General features: G+C 40.4%; 1 protein-coding gene across 5 annotated transcripts in view; it reads right to left on the bottom strand.

Moving 5' to 3' along the window:
* Positions 1-12,670, bottom strand: part of SGO2 (shugoshin 2) — a 68,258-nt gene that overhangs the window by 40,447 nt on the left and 15,141 nt on the right. Inside the window, exon 1 of one of the 5 annotated variants that reach the window (XM_042995025.1) lies at positions 5,634-5,735. The exons of 1 other annotated variant lie outside the window; for it this stretch is intronic. The gene's annotated coding sequence lies outside the window, so the exon portion shown is untranslated. Of the gene's footprint in view, positions 1-5,115; positions 5,360-5,382; positions 5,522-5,633; positions 5,736-12,670 lie in introns of those variants that run through there. 3 more of the 5 variants (XM_042995024.1, XM_042995027.1, XM_042995026.1) reach the window with 3 other exon arrangements.

Genomic DNA, 12,670 nt, shown 5'->3' with positions numbered 1-12,670 from the left:
TAATGTCATCAGACTCTATAACCCTTTACATCCTGATGGTATAGCCAACCTCTGGGTCACTCTTTATTGGCTGCTAATTTCATATCCTGGCTCACTATTACTCTGAGAACACTGAAGCAACCTGTAGAGAACTCTGTCAAAGCTCTCATTACAATTACCTACCCATTATCATCTGTATCTGTGCCCTTGTCTTCTCTCCACTATGATGGATGAACCATCTATCTTCTAATGTCAGTCCTGCTTTGCTTAGATAAGGATCCATGCACTGGACTTCATGCTATCCTGCCTCCTCAAAGACATAACTCCATAATTCTCTCCTCTTCATTGTCATTTTTTTTCCACTGGATCATTCTCATCAACATACAAACATACTGCTATTTCCTTCATCTTAAAAAACCTTCCCTTGTTCCCACTTCGTCCTCAGACTACTCCTCCATTTCTCTGAAGCTCTTTATAGCAAAACTCCTTGAAAGAACTGTCTGTACTCAGTTTCCAATTCTTTCCTAAACCTATGTCACTCAGACTTTCACTATGACTACACCAAAAGTGCTAATCTTGAAGTACCATCACACTGCTAAATCTAATGGTCAATTTTCAGTCCTCATCTAACTTGATCCAGCAGCAGCATTTGATATGGTTATTTCTCTTTCCTCCTCGAAAATTATCTTTCCTTGGCTGCCAGCACACCAAACTTCTGGGTTTTTTCCTCTACTTAATTAGCTGTTTCTTTTCTCTTTTACAAATGTTCCAAACTTGTAACAGATTTTCTCCTTGGATCTCCTCTGGGTATCTATACTCACTCCTTTGGTGATTTGATAGTCATGGCTAAAATACCACCTAGAAAATGCCAAGAACTCTAAACTTTATGATCTCAGTTTGGATCTCTTTCCTGAACCTCCCTGGATTCACAATTCTGCTTAAACAATTATAACAGGGCATATCAAACTTAACCTGCTCATACCTGCTTCAGTCAGAGCCTTCTCTATTTCAGTTAATAGCAACACCATCCTTCTAGTTGCTCTGGCCAAAATTCTCTCTCCTATCCCAATCAACCTTCACAGTACATTAGGAACCTGACCACTTCTCAGCACTTCCACTACTATCAGCCCAGATCAAGGCACGGACTCATCTTACTTGAATTATTGCAACAGCCTCTTATCCCCCTATTCCCACTGCTGCCCTCACTACAGCACATTTTTTAGTCTAGACAATCTAAAAAACTCCCTGATGGTCCCATTTCTCTCAGAATAAAAGCTGAAGTCCTTCAGTGGTCAAGAAGTCCCTTCAACATCTGCTCTTCTTTCCATTTCTCCAATTTGAACTTTCTTCTGTTCACTAGTCCATTCCTTCCAGGCCACACTGGCTACCAAGCTCTAATTGCTCCTGGCAGATGGTAGGCATCCTTCAGCCTCAAGTCCATTGTACTGGTCATTCTTTCTACTCGGAAAGCTCTTCCTCCAGATATATAAAAGGCTCATTCACTCTCCTCCAAGTCTTTGCTTGTGTCACCTTCTCACTGAGGCCATTCAAAACTGTAGCTCCTTCTCTTGGCATGTCTGATCATTCTTACCCTTTTCTATTTTTTTCCATAGCATTTAAAGCACTATCTAATATTCTACAGAATTTACTTACTTCCTGTTTTCCCCAACTAGAATTTAAGTTCCAGAAGGTCATAGATTTTTCTGTTTTATTCACTGATATATTCTGTGGCCCGTGTAACAGGGCCTGGAAAATAACATGAACACAACAAATATTTGTTCAATGAACAAATAAGTCTTAAAAACAAAGAATTTGTTAGGTATCAAGATTAGAAAGGGTATTCCAGAAGAAGGGATGGCAAGTGTAAATGCATAAACATGGAACATTTTAAAAAGATACAAGTGATCTCTTGATGCTGGAATGTTATTACCCTAGTTCTGTTTCTCTTTATCGCAAGTTCCCTTAATTTCTTTTTTTTATGTTTATTTCTGACAGAGTGAGAAAGAGACAGAGCATGAGTGGGGGAGGGGCAGAGAGAGAGGGAGACACAGAATCTGAAACAGGCTCCAGGCTCTGAGCTGTCAGCACAGAGCCTGACGCAAGGCACGAACTCACAGACCGCGAGATCATGACCTGAGCCGAAGTCGGACGCTCAACTGACTGAGCCACCCAGGCGCCCCTATCGCAAGTTCCTTTAAAAGAGTTGTCTATACTTGCAGTCTTCAGTTCATCCCCTGCCATTCCCTCTTGATCTACTCCACTCAAGTTGTTGCTCTCATCACTACCATATGGAAATTGATAATTGAAGTCACTAAATTGCAGCATTGCTAAATCAGATATAGTAGTCAAGATACAGTTCTCAATTGATCTAATTTTAATCACAGTATTTTTTTTTTTAATCGGAGTATTTAATATCAGGTCATTCTCTCTGCAATACTTTCTTTAGCAATCTTCTAAAAAACATTCTCCTTGGTTTTTCCCTTCTCACTGACCACTTCTTCTAAGTCTCTTCTGTTATTCTTCATCTCCCTAAACTCTTACCATTGGAGTGCCCCAAATCTCAATCCTTGGGTCACATCTCTTTTCTATGTACATAAACTACTGTGAGAGTATCATCTAGTGTTCTGGCTTTTAAATCTAAATGCCAATGGCTTACAAATTTATATCCCTGATCAATTCCAGACTTATTTATCCAACTGCCTACTCCTCATCTCCAACTTGGATGTCTAATATGTATCTCAAAAAACAAAATCTTAAGTTTATTTATTCTGAGAGAGAGAGAGAGAGAGAGAAAGATGCAGGAAGGACAGAGAGAGAGGGAGACAGAGACAGAGACAGAGACAGAGAGAGAGAGAGAATCTCAAGCAGGCTCTGCATCATCAGTACAGAGTGATGTGGGGCAGCTTACAAATTTATATCCCTGATCAACTCCAGACTTATTTATCCAACTGCCTACTCCTCATCTCCAACTTGGATGTCTAATATGTATCTCAAAAAAAAAAAAAATCTTAAGTTTATTTATTCTGAGAGAGAGAGAGAGAGAGAGAGAGAGAGAGAAAGATGCAGGAAGGACAGAGAGAGAGGGAGAGAGAGGGAGAGAGAGGGAGAGAGAGGGAGAGAGAGGGAGAGAGAGGGAGAGAGAGGGAGAGAGAGGGAGAAAGAGAGAGAGAGAGAGAGAGAGAGAGAGAGAGAGAATCTCAAGCAGGCTCTGCACCATCAGTCCAGAGTGAACTTGGGCTTGAACTCACCAACTGTGAGATCATGACCCAAGCAGAAACTAAGAGTCAGAAGCTTAGCTGGCTGAGCCACCCAAGCACGTCTGCAGCTCAAATTTAACATGTCCTAAACTCAACACACCCAAACCTGTTCCACTGTGTCTCCTCCATCTCATTTAATGGAAACTCCATCTCCACCTGCTCAGCTCAGAAACATCTTTCTCTCACATCCCACATCCACTCGATCATCAGTCATGCTGGCCTGACCTTCACAACATGTTCACATGGGCCACCTATTGCTATCACTCTGATCCAAGTGGCCATTCTCTCTCATGTACATTATTGCTGTAACTACCTAAATGGTGTTCTTGTTTCCACCTTCCTTCCTACTATCTATTCTCAACCTAGTAACCAAAATCATCCCTTTACACTTAATTCATGTCACTCCTCCGTTAAAAACCCTCCAGTGGTTCCCATATCACTGGAGTAGAGTCATAATCCTTGCAATGGCCTGTAAAGTACTACACAGTTTAACACTCCCCCCCCTCCCCAATTCCCCGTCCAGTACCTCTCTGACCTCTTCATCACTCTTCCTTCACTCACTAAGCTCCAGCCATTGGCTACCGTGGCATACTCCCACTGCAGAATCTTTATATTCCCGGTTTTTTTTTCTTCTTTGTGTCAACTCTTCCTCCAAATAATCATGGGGTTTACTCACTTTCTTCAAGTCTTTACTAATATGTCACTTTCTTAGCCTTTCCAGACCAAATATTTAAAATTACTCACCTGACCCCATTTCACTATCCTATTATATATTTTCTCCATTAACTTATCAGTGTCTAATATAAGACCACATAATTTCCTTATTTAATTTACTGTCTTCTACTAAAATCTGTTCCATGAGGGCACGGATTTTTGTCAAGTTTGTTTGCTGCTGTACCCTTAGAGCCAAAAGAGTGCCTGGCACATAGCAGCTACTGGTTAAACATTTGTTGAAGAAACAACTATGGACAAATGGAAGAAGTGTCAAATACTAAAACTGACCAATGCTGGAATGAGTCTCCTTTGAAAGTGTTGGGCAGATGTTGGGTGATGTCATGTTAATAATGGGAATATGGTTTTAGAAGAATTTTCTGCAATGGGAAAGAAGTTTAAAGTATTCTAAAAATTTTGTCAAAAAAGAAAAAAGGTAAAATCAAATATCACTATCTATTGCATAGATAGAACACAGGCACATACAGAAATCCCACAGATAAATGGTTGCATCTTACACCTGTGAAGAGACACTGGCATAGGTATCTAGTCCATCTCCAGAAAAATCCAGTCAGGAAGACTAAATCTCATTTTACTAATTAGGAAACCATCGCTGAATTGTCCTCCCCAATAAGTTGGTCCTTGGTTCCCTAACTTAATAAGTGGCACTATCAATCACCCACCCAAATGCTCATGCCAGAAATCAGAGTCTTCCTTTTAACACTGCCCTGTCACCCTCCACATTAACAACCTCACCAGGTAACACTTTAGGAACCAAGGCCAGGCCACTGGAGTACCATTCAAGGATGACTTATGGTACAGAGATTGAGGTATTTTAAATACCGGTTGGGACTGTGTTGGGAGTCTCAGTTCTAACATTTCATAGCTATGTTATTTTAATGTCTCTAAGTTTCAACTTTCAGGCTTATAAAGTAATAGTAAGTGAATCTAATTGTAGGGACTAAATGAGCCGATGTATGTACAGTGCCTAGTACAGGACTTGGCACATAGCACTCACTAATACGACCTATTTATTATTATTCTGTAGCTCCTGTCTGGCCATCATCTCGGCTAACTCTATATCAGAAATATTAAATTCCACATCCAGTTCTGAATTGGATTCTTCATCTAGAAAAATCATAGTCCCTATTCCTTACCGAAGTCCTACCTGTAAATCAAGACGCAGTTCAAGTTCTAAGTTTTTCCCAGTCTTCCATCACCCCTTCGCCTTCAGCCAGCCCTCCTTCCAAATGATCACTCCAAAGGAGAGGGATCATTTAAGAACCTGGGTAAGCAGTCTCCAACGCTCACCCAGCAGGTATTTACTGAAGGTTCACAATGACCTAGATAATGCTCTAAAAAGCAGGAGTAGTGCAGTCACAAAGACTGAAATCTCTTCCTTCAAGGAGCTGACCTTCTAACTGGCCGCTCGTACCTCTCACCCAGCCGGGCACAAAATCAAAGAGACAAGATGTAGCCACTCAGATCCAAACCGGAGAGTTCCCCAACGAGCCCCTGAGAGCGCGGCCTCAGCTCGCGATACCAGAGGGCGGAGGGTGGGCGGGACCACGGGCCGCGCACGGCTCCCTTGACGGAAGACTCAAGAGAGCAGCGCTGAGAGTTTCGGCTGGGAAAGGCACGGATCTCCCCAAGCAAAGGGCGGCCGCGCCGAGGTCCCTGACTTACCGCCCTTTCACCATGGGGGCGACGACCACCCAGCCTCAGAAGCTCAGCGCCAGCGGCTACGGCTCTGGTTTAAACTCCGCAGCCGTTAGCGGTTGCCACATCAGCCAATCAGATCCCCAGGAGGCCGCGCAAAGGAGCGCGGTTACCAGGAAGTGGGAGGTGAAGGGGCGGTACCTCGAGCTGAGGGCCAGAGGGGGCGTTTCCAGGCAAGGCAGGGGCTATTGAACGAAGGTGAAAGTGGCAGCTTGGACCAGGGGCGGGGCTGGGGGTGGTGGTGGCGGGTGGCTGTTGTTCTGTCTTTTGATGCATTGACCGAAAAGGAAACGTTCCTTTAACAAAAATGCCTTTATTAGAGGTCTAAAAGGCGTAACAGTCATCTTTGCATTATGATGCCAGGACCTTTATTTAGTTTTTCACTTAAAAGCACTCCCTATTTTTCTTTCAACTTGCTGAAGGAAAAGTGGCAATGAAATTTCTTTGAACATTTAGGTCTTAAACAAATGGTTTGATTCAACTAAATATACAAGAATGGCATTTTCCGTTACACCCAACTACATTAAAACATATATTATTCACTTTGTGTTCCAAGTCAGTTAGTTTTCCTTTCACGAGTGACTTTATAATCTATAGAAAAACCTGAGAAAACTATACAGAGAATAAAATATCCTCTTTGTATGTCATTAGACAGAAACTGAAAATAGCTTACTAAATCTAGATTTTAATAATTGGTTATAGAGTGATGCAGTCAACTTCATATTCCTGTCATTTTTTTGTCCATTTGGGGACATTTGAGAATCACAGATTTCCACTTTACCTTAGAAAATCTAGAAGAATTATGTCAAACATGATTCTGAGTTAGATCTTTTAGTTTAATATCTTTAAAGATTGGTGTCCAAAGAGATCTGGCTACATGAATCTTGTATAAGTAGAAGAGTATTTATTGATTGGCCAGCTGCTAAAATTACAGTTTATAGTTCAGTAAAAACTTCAATATAAGTGGTTCAGTATGTAATATACTGGTTTTAGAAATTTCTGGTTTATCTACAGATTAACTAGCACAGTATCTTGTTTACCCAGCCTGACACATTAAATGCTCAATATATGTTACATGATTTTTAAATGAACCATGACATGGCTCTGCCATTTAGTGCCTATTTAATCTTGGCCAAGCCACATAATCTCTTTAAGCTTCTGTTTCTTCATTTGTAATATGGAGGTTAATAACAACATCCAATATATTTTTATGATGGTTCCAATCAGCAGATCATTTTGTTCAAATACATTAATATTTTAAAAAACTAAGTACACTTACATTGCTTTTTTCTTGTCTTATTTTGTAGCTACTACTTCAAAACCAAAACAAATAGAAAAGGGAGAGTAGTCAGAGGTAAAAGAGATGTTCAAAACTTTTTCAAGACGTGAATACCAAAACCTATTTTTTTAAAAAAGTGATAACTTATTTTGGGCAGTTGAAAGAATTTAACAAACCAATGCTTTGTAAATTGTAAAAATCTCTTGAAAATGTAAATTCTTTTCATTCACAATCATAAACTTAAAAGGTATAATTAATTGAACTGAATTTACCTTGATTTCAGCCTGCTTTTAGGTCATTTGCCTCTTGGTAGAATGGATAGAGGCAGAAACCCTGAACTAGGAGTGTGAAGAGACAGTTAGTTGTACCTTGAACACACATTAGCTATGTGTTCTTTGTTGTAGGCTCCTTATCTGTAAAATAAACCAGTTAAATTAAAGGAGCTCTTGGTCCTATTATGATACTCTTATCATACCTGCACAAGGTACTGGTTTTGCTCCTCTCCCTCCATTTTCCTTTATTCCTACACCCATTAATTGCCTGATTTTTTTTTACCTAAGGGTAGATTCCAGTCAATTAAAATTTGATTGCCCTGACCCACCCCCCCTCACCAATCACCTAAGAAAAACAGTCCCTGTCTAGGAGCTGAGTAGAAGACACATATTGCAAATCAATAAACCAATAAAACAAAATAGAAATGGTGTACTTACATTTTATTAAACCATCTGAATGCATAATGTATATCAATCTGGCAGGTTGAATTGCACCAAGAAAAACTAACCCAGGCTGACAGAAGCAGAAAAGGGCATTGGGTGGTTTAAAGCACTTCTCGAGAGGATAGAGAAGTGGACTTGAAAACAGGAACAAGAGGGTCTTGGCAACAAAGACCCAGCACGGTCATGCTACCAGCACAGCTTGTGAGGATACTGTTGATCTTACATAGCCAGCAGCGGCCCTACATGCTACTACTGGGACCTCCACCACTGCCACCTTTAGAGAAAGTGGGCATGACCCTAATATAGGTCCCCCATCCCTGCTGCCTGGTGCCACTAGCTCCTGTTGGTAGGCCTGCATTGAGTGTGTCTCACTGGTAAAACCTGGATCATAAGCTACAAAGTCTAGCTGGAAGGGAGTCCTGAACATTCAGCCGGGGTCTGACTTTTTTACCTTCTTAGTAAGAGGCCACCTCTACCTCCCATTTAGTCTCAGGAAGGGCTTTTGAGCTGGGCAGCCAAAAGAATGATAAAGGTTCTTTTCAGCATTTTATGCTACTGTATTATAATAATTATTTCTATTTTCTTCAATGAAAAGACTTCCTGCTGTGCCAGGTTAGGAATAGGTAATAATCATAACAGCAGCAGATAACATGTATCTAGCATTTTCCATGTCCTAGGCACTGTGTCATGCCCTTTATATGCCTTTTCAATTCTCACAGTGATCCTATGTGGTAGGTACTATTATTTCCTTTTTATGGTTGAGAAAACTGAGGCACAAAAAAATGTAAGTAAATTCTGCAAAGTTTAGTATGTGATACAGCTAGAATTTGAACACAGGCAGTCTGGCCGGGGCCATTTTGAGATAGTGGAAGAAATGGCTGGTCACTGTCATTTCAGTTTCAAGGCATGACATTCATCATGTAAATTTACTTATGTTACCTGCTTGCCAGCTTTCTCTTTTTCTTCAGTTTATTTATTTATTTTTAGTCCTTTTTGCATTTGGCATTATGCTAGAGGTGAAAATGGATGAGGCAAATCCTGTTTCCTTAAGGGATAAGGCAGACAAGCAAACAATCCATTCCCATACATTATAAGTAGAGATTTAAGATGATTCAACATGGTCTCTCTGGTTTCGGCAAGGGCAGGGAATATGTAACAGGGGAACTAAGCAATCTTATCTCTGACCTAAGTTTATGTATGTGTGGCAGGGAGGCTTCTCTGGGGGAGGGATAAAATAATCAGGGGTCTTGGTCTAACTGGCTGTCTGGCTGGATGACCTCCAGCCAGAGGACTCTTTCATCACCTCTACCCTAATCCACACACTGGGCTGTACTGAGACAGGGGTTGAGTCTACTTCCCAATCTCTAGCCTGTGCCTCCACAGGATTTTCCAAAGAGGTTCAAGCATTTCTTTACTCAAGATTTCCTGTGATAAAATCCAAACCATACACACTGGAGGCTTGGGGAGGGCTTGAAAAGTCAGCTGTCATAATCACTAGCTTCACTAACAGATTTACATTAACATGCACCATCCAACAGTGCAGGGCCCTGAAGCCCAAAACTCCAGAGTTCTCTCCACATGGACATTCCCCCGGCTGCTGGAGTGGGTCCCAAGAGACCTCCATCTGTACCCTTCCTCAACATACCCATTTTTTGTTCTACTCCTCACTACAAATGCAAAAGAATAGCAGTCATGGACAATAATGAATTCAGCTGTTTGAAGTCCCTTCAGGATATCTAAGGTAGAAATGTCCAGCAGGCACACAGATATAAAATATGGAACTCAAAAGAGATATCTGGATTTGGGAGTCAGCAATGGACAGTAATAGGAATTGCTGGAGGTGATTAAATTATGGGCGGAGGGTATGTAGAAGCACAAGGAGGGTGGAAGGCAGAACCCTGGTGATCATCAACATGGAGGAAAGATGAAAGGGTATCCAGGGAAGCAGTGAAGGGCAGGAGGAGACAAAAGCTTCATGCAGGCCAAGGGAAGAGCTCATTTCAAAGAGGGGACAGGCAACCTTGCCTTATACCACAGGAAGATGTGAGCAAGAATGACCCTGGGGGTTAACAGTCAAGAAGTCATTCATTTCCCAGTGAAGATGAGGGCAGACAATTCTTTGTGGATAAAAACAGAAGTGACAAAAGCAGAAGGGGAATCCAGGGTGGAAGGAGGATCTGTAGTTTTTTTATAGGCTGGAGGGGGGAGCTGGTAGAGAGGGAGAGTGAATGACTTAGGTGGCTAGGGGTGGAGCAGACTTATGTGGATCCAGAGGTTGGAAGAAGAGCTAAGCCATAGGCTGAAGGGTTACCTCTTCCTCTGAGGCAGGAAGAAGAGGTTAAATCCCAGATGTTGTAGACATAGGTGAGTTTGAACACAAAAGTGCTCGGTAAACTTTCAAATTCATACAAATGTAGGACTATGAGCTTTCATTTTATTTAAAACATTTGCTTCCTTGGGGTGCCTGGGTGGCTTAGTCAGTTAAGGATCCGACTCTTGATTTCAGCTTAGGTCATGATCTCATGGTCGTGGGATTGAGCCTCACATTGGACTCCATGCTGAGAGGGCAGAACCTGCTGGGGATTCTCTTTTTCCCTCTCTCTGCCCCTCTCCAGCTCTCTCTCTCAAAATAAATAAACATTAAAAAAAAAAAACACACATTTGCTTCTTTTGGAAAAAAACCATCTCAACATTTAAAAAAGTTTTTCTCCTATAGTTTCTCTAACAGAATGAAAGGAAATAGTTTGTACCTAAAACTCCCCACTGTTATATCAACCCACACACAAAGGTAGGGCCTCTTAAGATACAGTTAGTCATAAAAAGAAAAATAAAAAGTACTGGTTTCAAACTGACTGAAGCACTACAGAATTTAAGAGGGAAAAGATAAATACAATTGCAGATTCCTCCCAGAGTGAAAAATTTAGACAATTAACATAAATAAGCCCCCCCAAAATATGCTCAGCAAATCAAATTTTTTTCAGCCAAGGCAGGCATCAGTAAGTAGCTAAATATTTATCATAATAGTTGGTTGTAGAAAACTTTGCTATGTTCACCCTAAATGCAAATATGAAGTACTTTTCTCAGTAAACGGACTAGTAATTTTTTTCACTCACAAAATATCATGTATCTTCTCCATCATCTTAATTTTATTTAGATCACATACATGGTTTTCTTAAGATCATATTTGCCATTTTTGTAAGTAATGAATTATACAGAAAGTGGTAGAAATTATTTAGAAAAAAGGAAAAACAGCTAATGGGTTCTATGAGGTTACACTGATGGAAGGTTCATGCTGTCAGAGAATTTTAGAGACCAGTTCATCTGACTTATCATTGTAGCAATACAAGGTGGTCCATGCTGATTGCCACAACAGTAGCAGAGAGAGTGATTCCTGTTTGGTTGTAGGTTCAGGAGGCCAGCATAGAGGACAGTTCATGTGACCTAGGTGTTGTGGTAGGCTGAAAAGGGATATTGACTTCCTAATCCCTGGAACTTGTGAAAATTACTTCATATGGCAAAATCATGGATATTACCTTAATTTGAAAAAAGAGTCTTTGAAGGTTTAATTATGCTAAAGCTTTTGAGATGAGGAAATTATCCTGGATTATCCAGGTGGGCTCTAAATGTCATCACAAGTGTTCTCATGAGAGAGAGGCTCAGAGAAATTTGACATATAGATTCACAAGAGAAGGTTGGAGGGGTGCCTGGGTGGCTCAGTCGGTTGGGTGTCTGACTTCAGCTCAGGTCATGATCTCACCGTTAGTGGGTTCGTGCCCTGCGTCCAGCTCTGTGCTGACAGCTGAGAGCCTGGAGCCTGCTTTGGATTCTGTGTCTCCCTCTCTCTCCGCCCCTCCCCCGCTCATGCCCTGTCTCTCAAAAATAAATAAACATTTAAAAATTTAAAACAAAAAAAAAAGAGAGGGATGCAGTCACACATTCAGGAACATCAACAGTCACCAGAAGCTGGAAAAGGTGAGGATCAAATTCCTATTGACTTCAGAGGGAGAGCAGCCATGCTAACACTTGCATTGCGGGTTTCTGGCCACCAGAATTGTCAGAGAATAAATTTCTGTTCTAAGCCACCCAGTTCATGGTAAACTATTGCAATAGCCTCAGGAAACCAATAAAGGGGCTGTGAAGAATGTGTAGGGTTTTACCAGATGAGAATTTCAATGTATGGAAAGGGGCATTTTATGTTGAGAGAAGGGCAAGATAAAGGGAATAAAATGTAAAAGTGAGTAAATTATCTGATAAATAGTTCAGTTCAAATACAATGTAAATATAAAGGACTAGGTAGAAATGGAGGGATGGTGTAATTATTTGGCAATGAGGACACAGGTGAGTTTTTGAGCAGAAAAGGGACATAATCAAGGCTATGCATTATATATATAGCCATATCTATCTATATCTATATATCTATATCTATATCTATCTATCATATATATATATATATAGATAGAGAGAGAGAGAGAGAGAGAGAGAGAGAGAGAGCAGCTTGCAGAAAGACTTCTGGTCTTGCTAGAATAATTTATAGACAGCTTATATAAACTCTACTTAGCCCCCAACATGGAATTGTATTTATATTTTTTTACTTTTTATTTTGAAATAAATTTATTTATATATTAATTATAATACTTTTTATTTTGACAGACTCTACAGACTCCTTTAATCTGGAAAAGTTACAAAGCTTTTTTTTTTGGTTTTTCATGATCTTGACATTTTTTAAAGAGTAGAGGCACACTAAATTACAATGTCCCTCTATTTGGATTGTCTGAAATTTCCTCAGGATTAAATTCAGATTTTCATTTTGGGTAGAAGTAATGTTGAAGTCTTCTCAGTATATACCCATCAGGAGCACATAATGTTGGTTTGTACTGTTAACTGGTGATTTCAACTTTGATCACGTGATTAAGGTGATGTCTGCCAGGTTTCTCCACTGTAAAATCCCTTTATAATTAATAAGAATTATAACTTATGATTATAATTTCTTTTTATGATTAATAAGAATC

The sequence above is a fragment of the Panthera tigris genome, chromosome C1, assembly GCF_018350195.1.
Source record: "Panthera tigris isolate Pti1 chromosome C1, P.tigris_Pti1_mat1.1, whole genome shotgun sequence".
NCBI lineage: Eukaryota > Metazoa > Chordata > Mammalia > Carnivora > Felidae > Panthera > Panthera tigris.
This window is presented reverse-complemented; position numbering and strand designations above follow the sequence as displayed.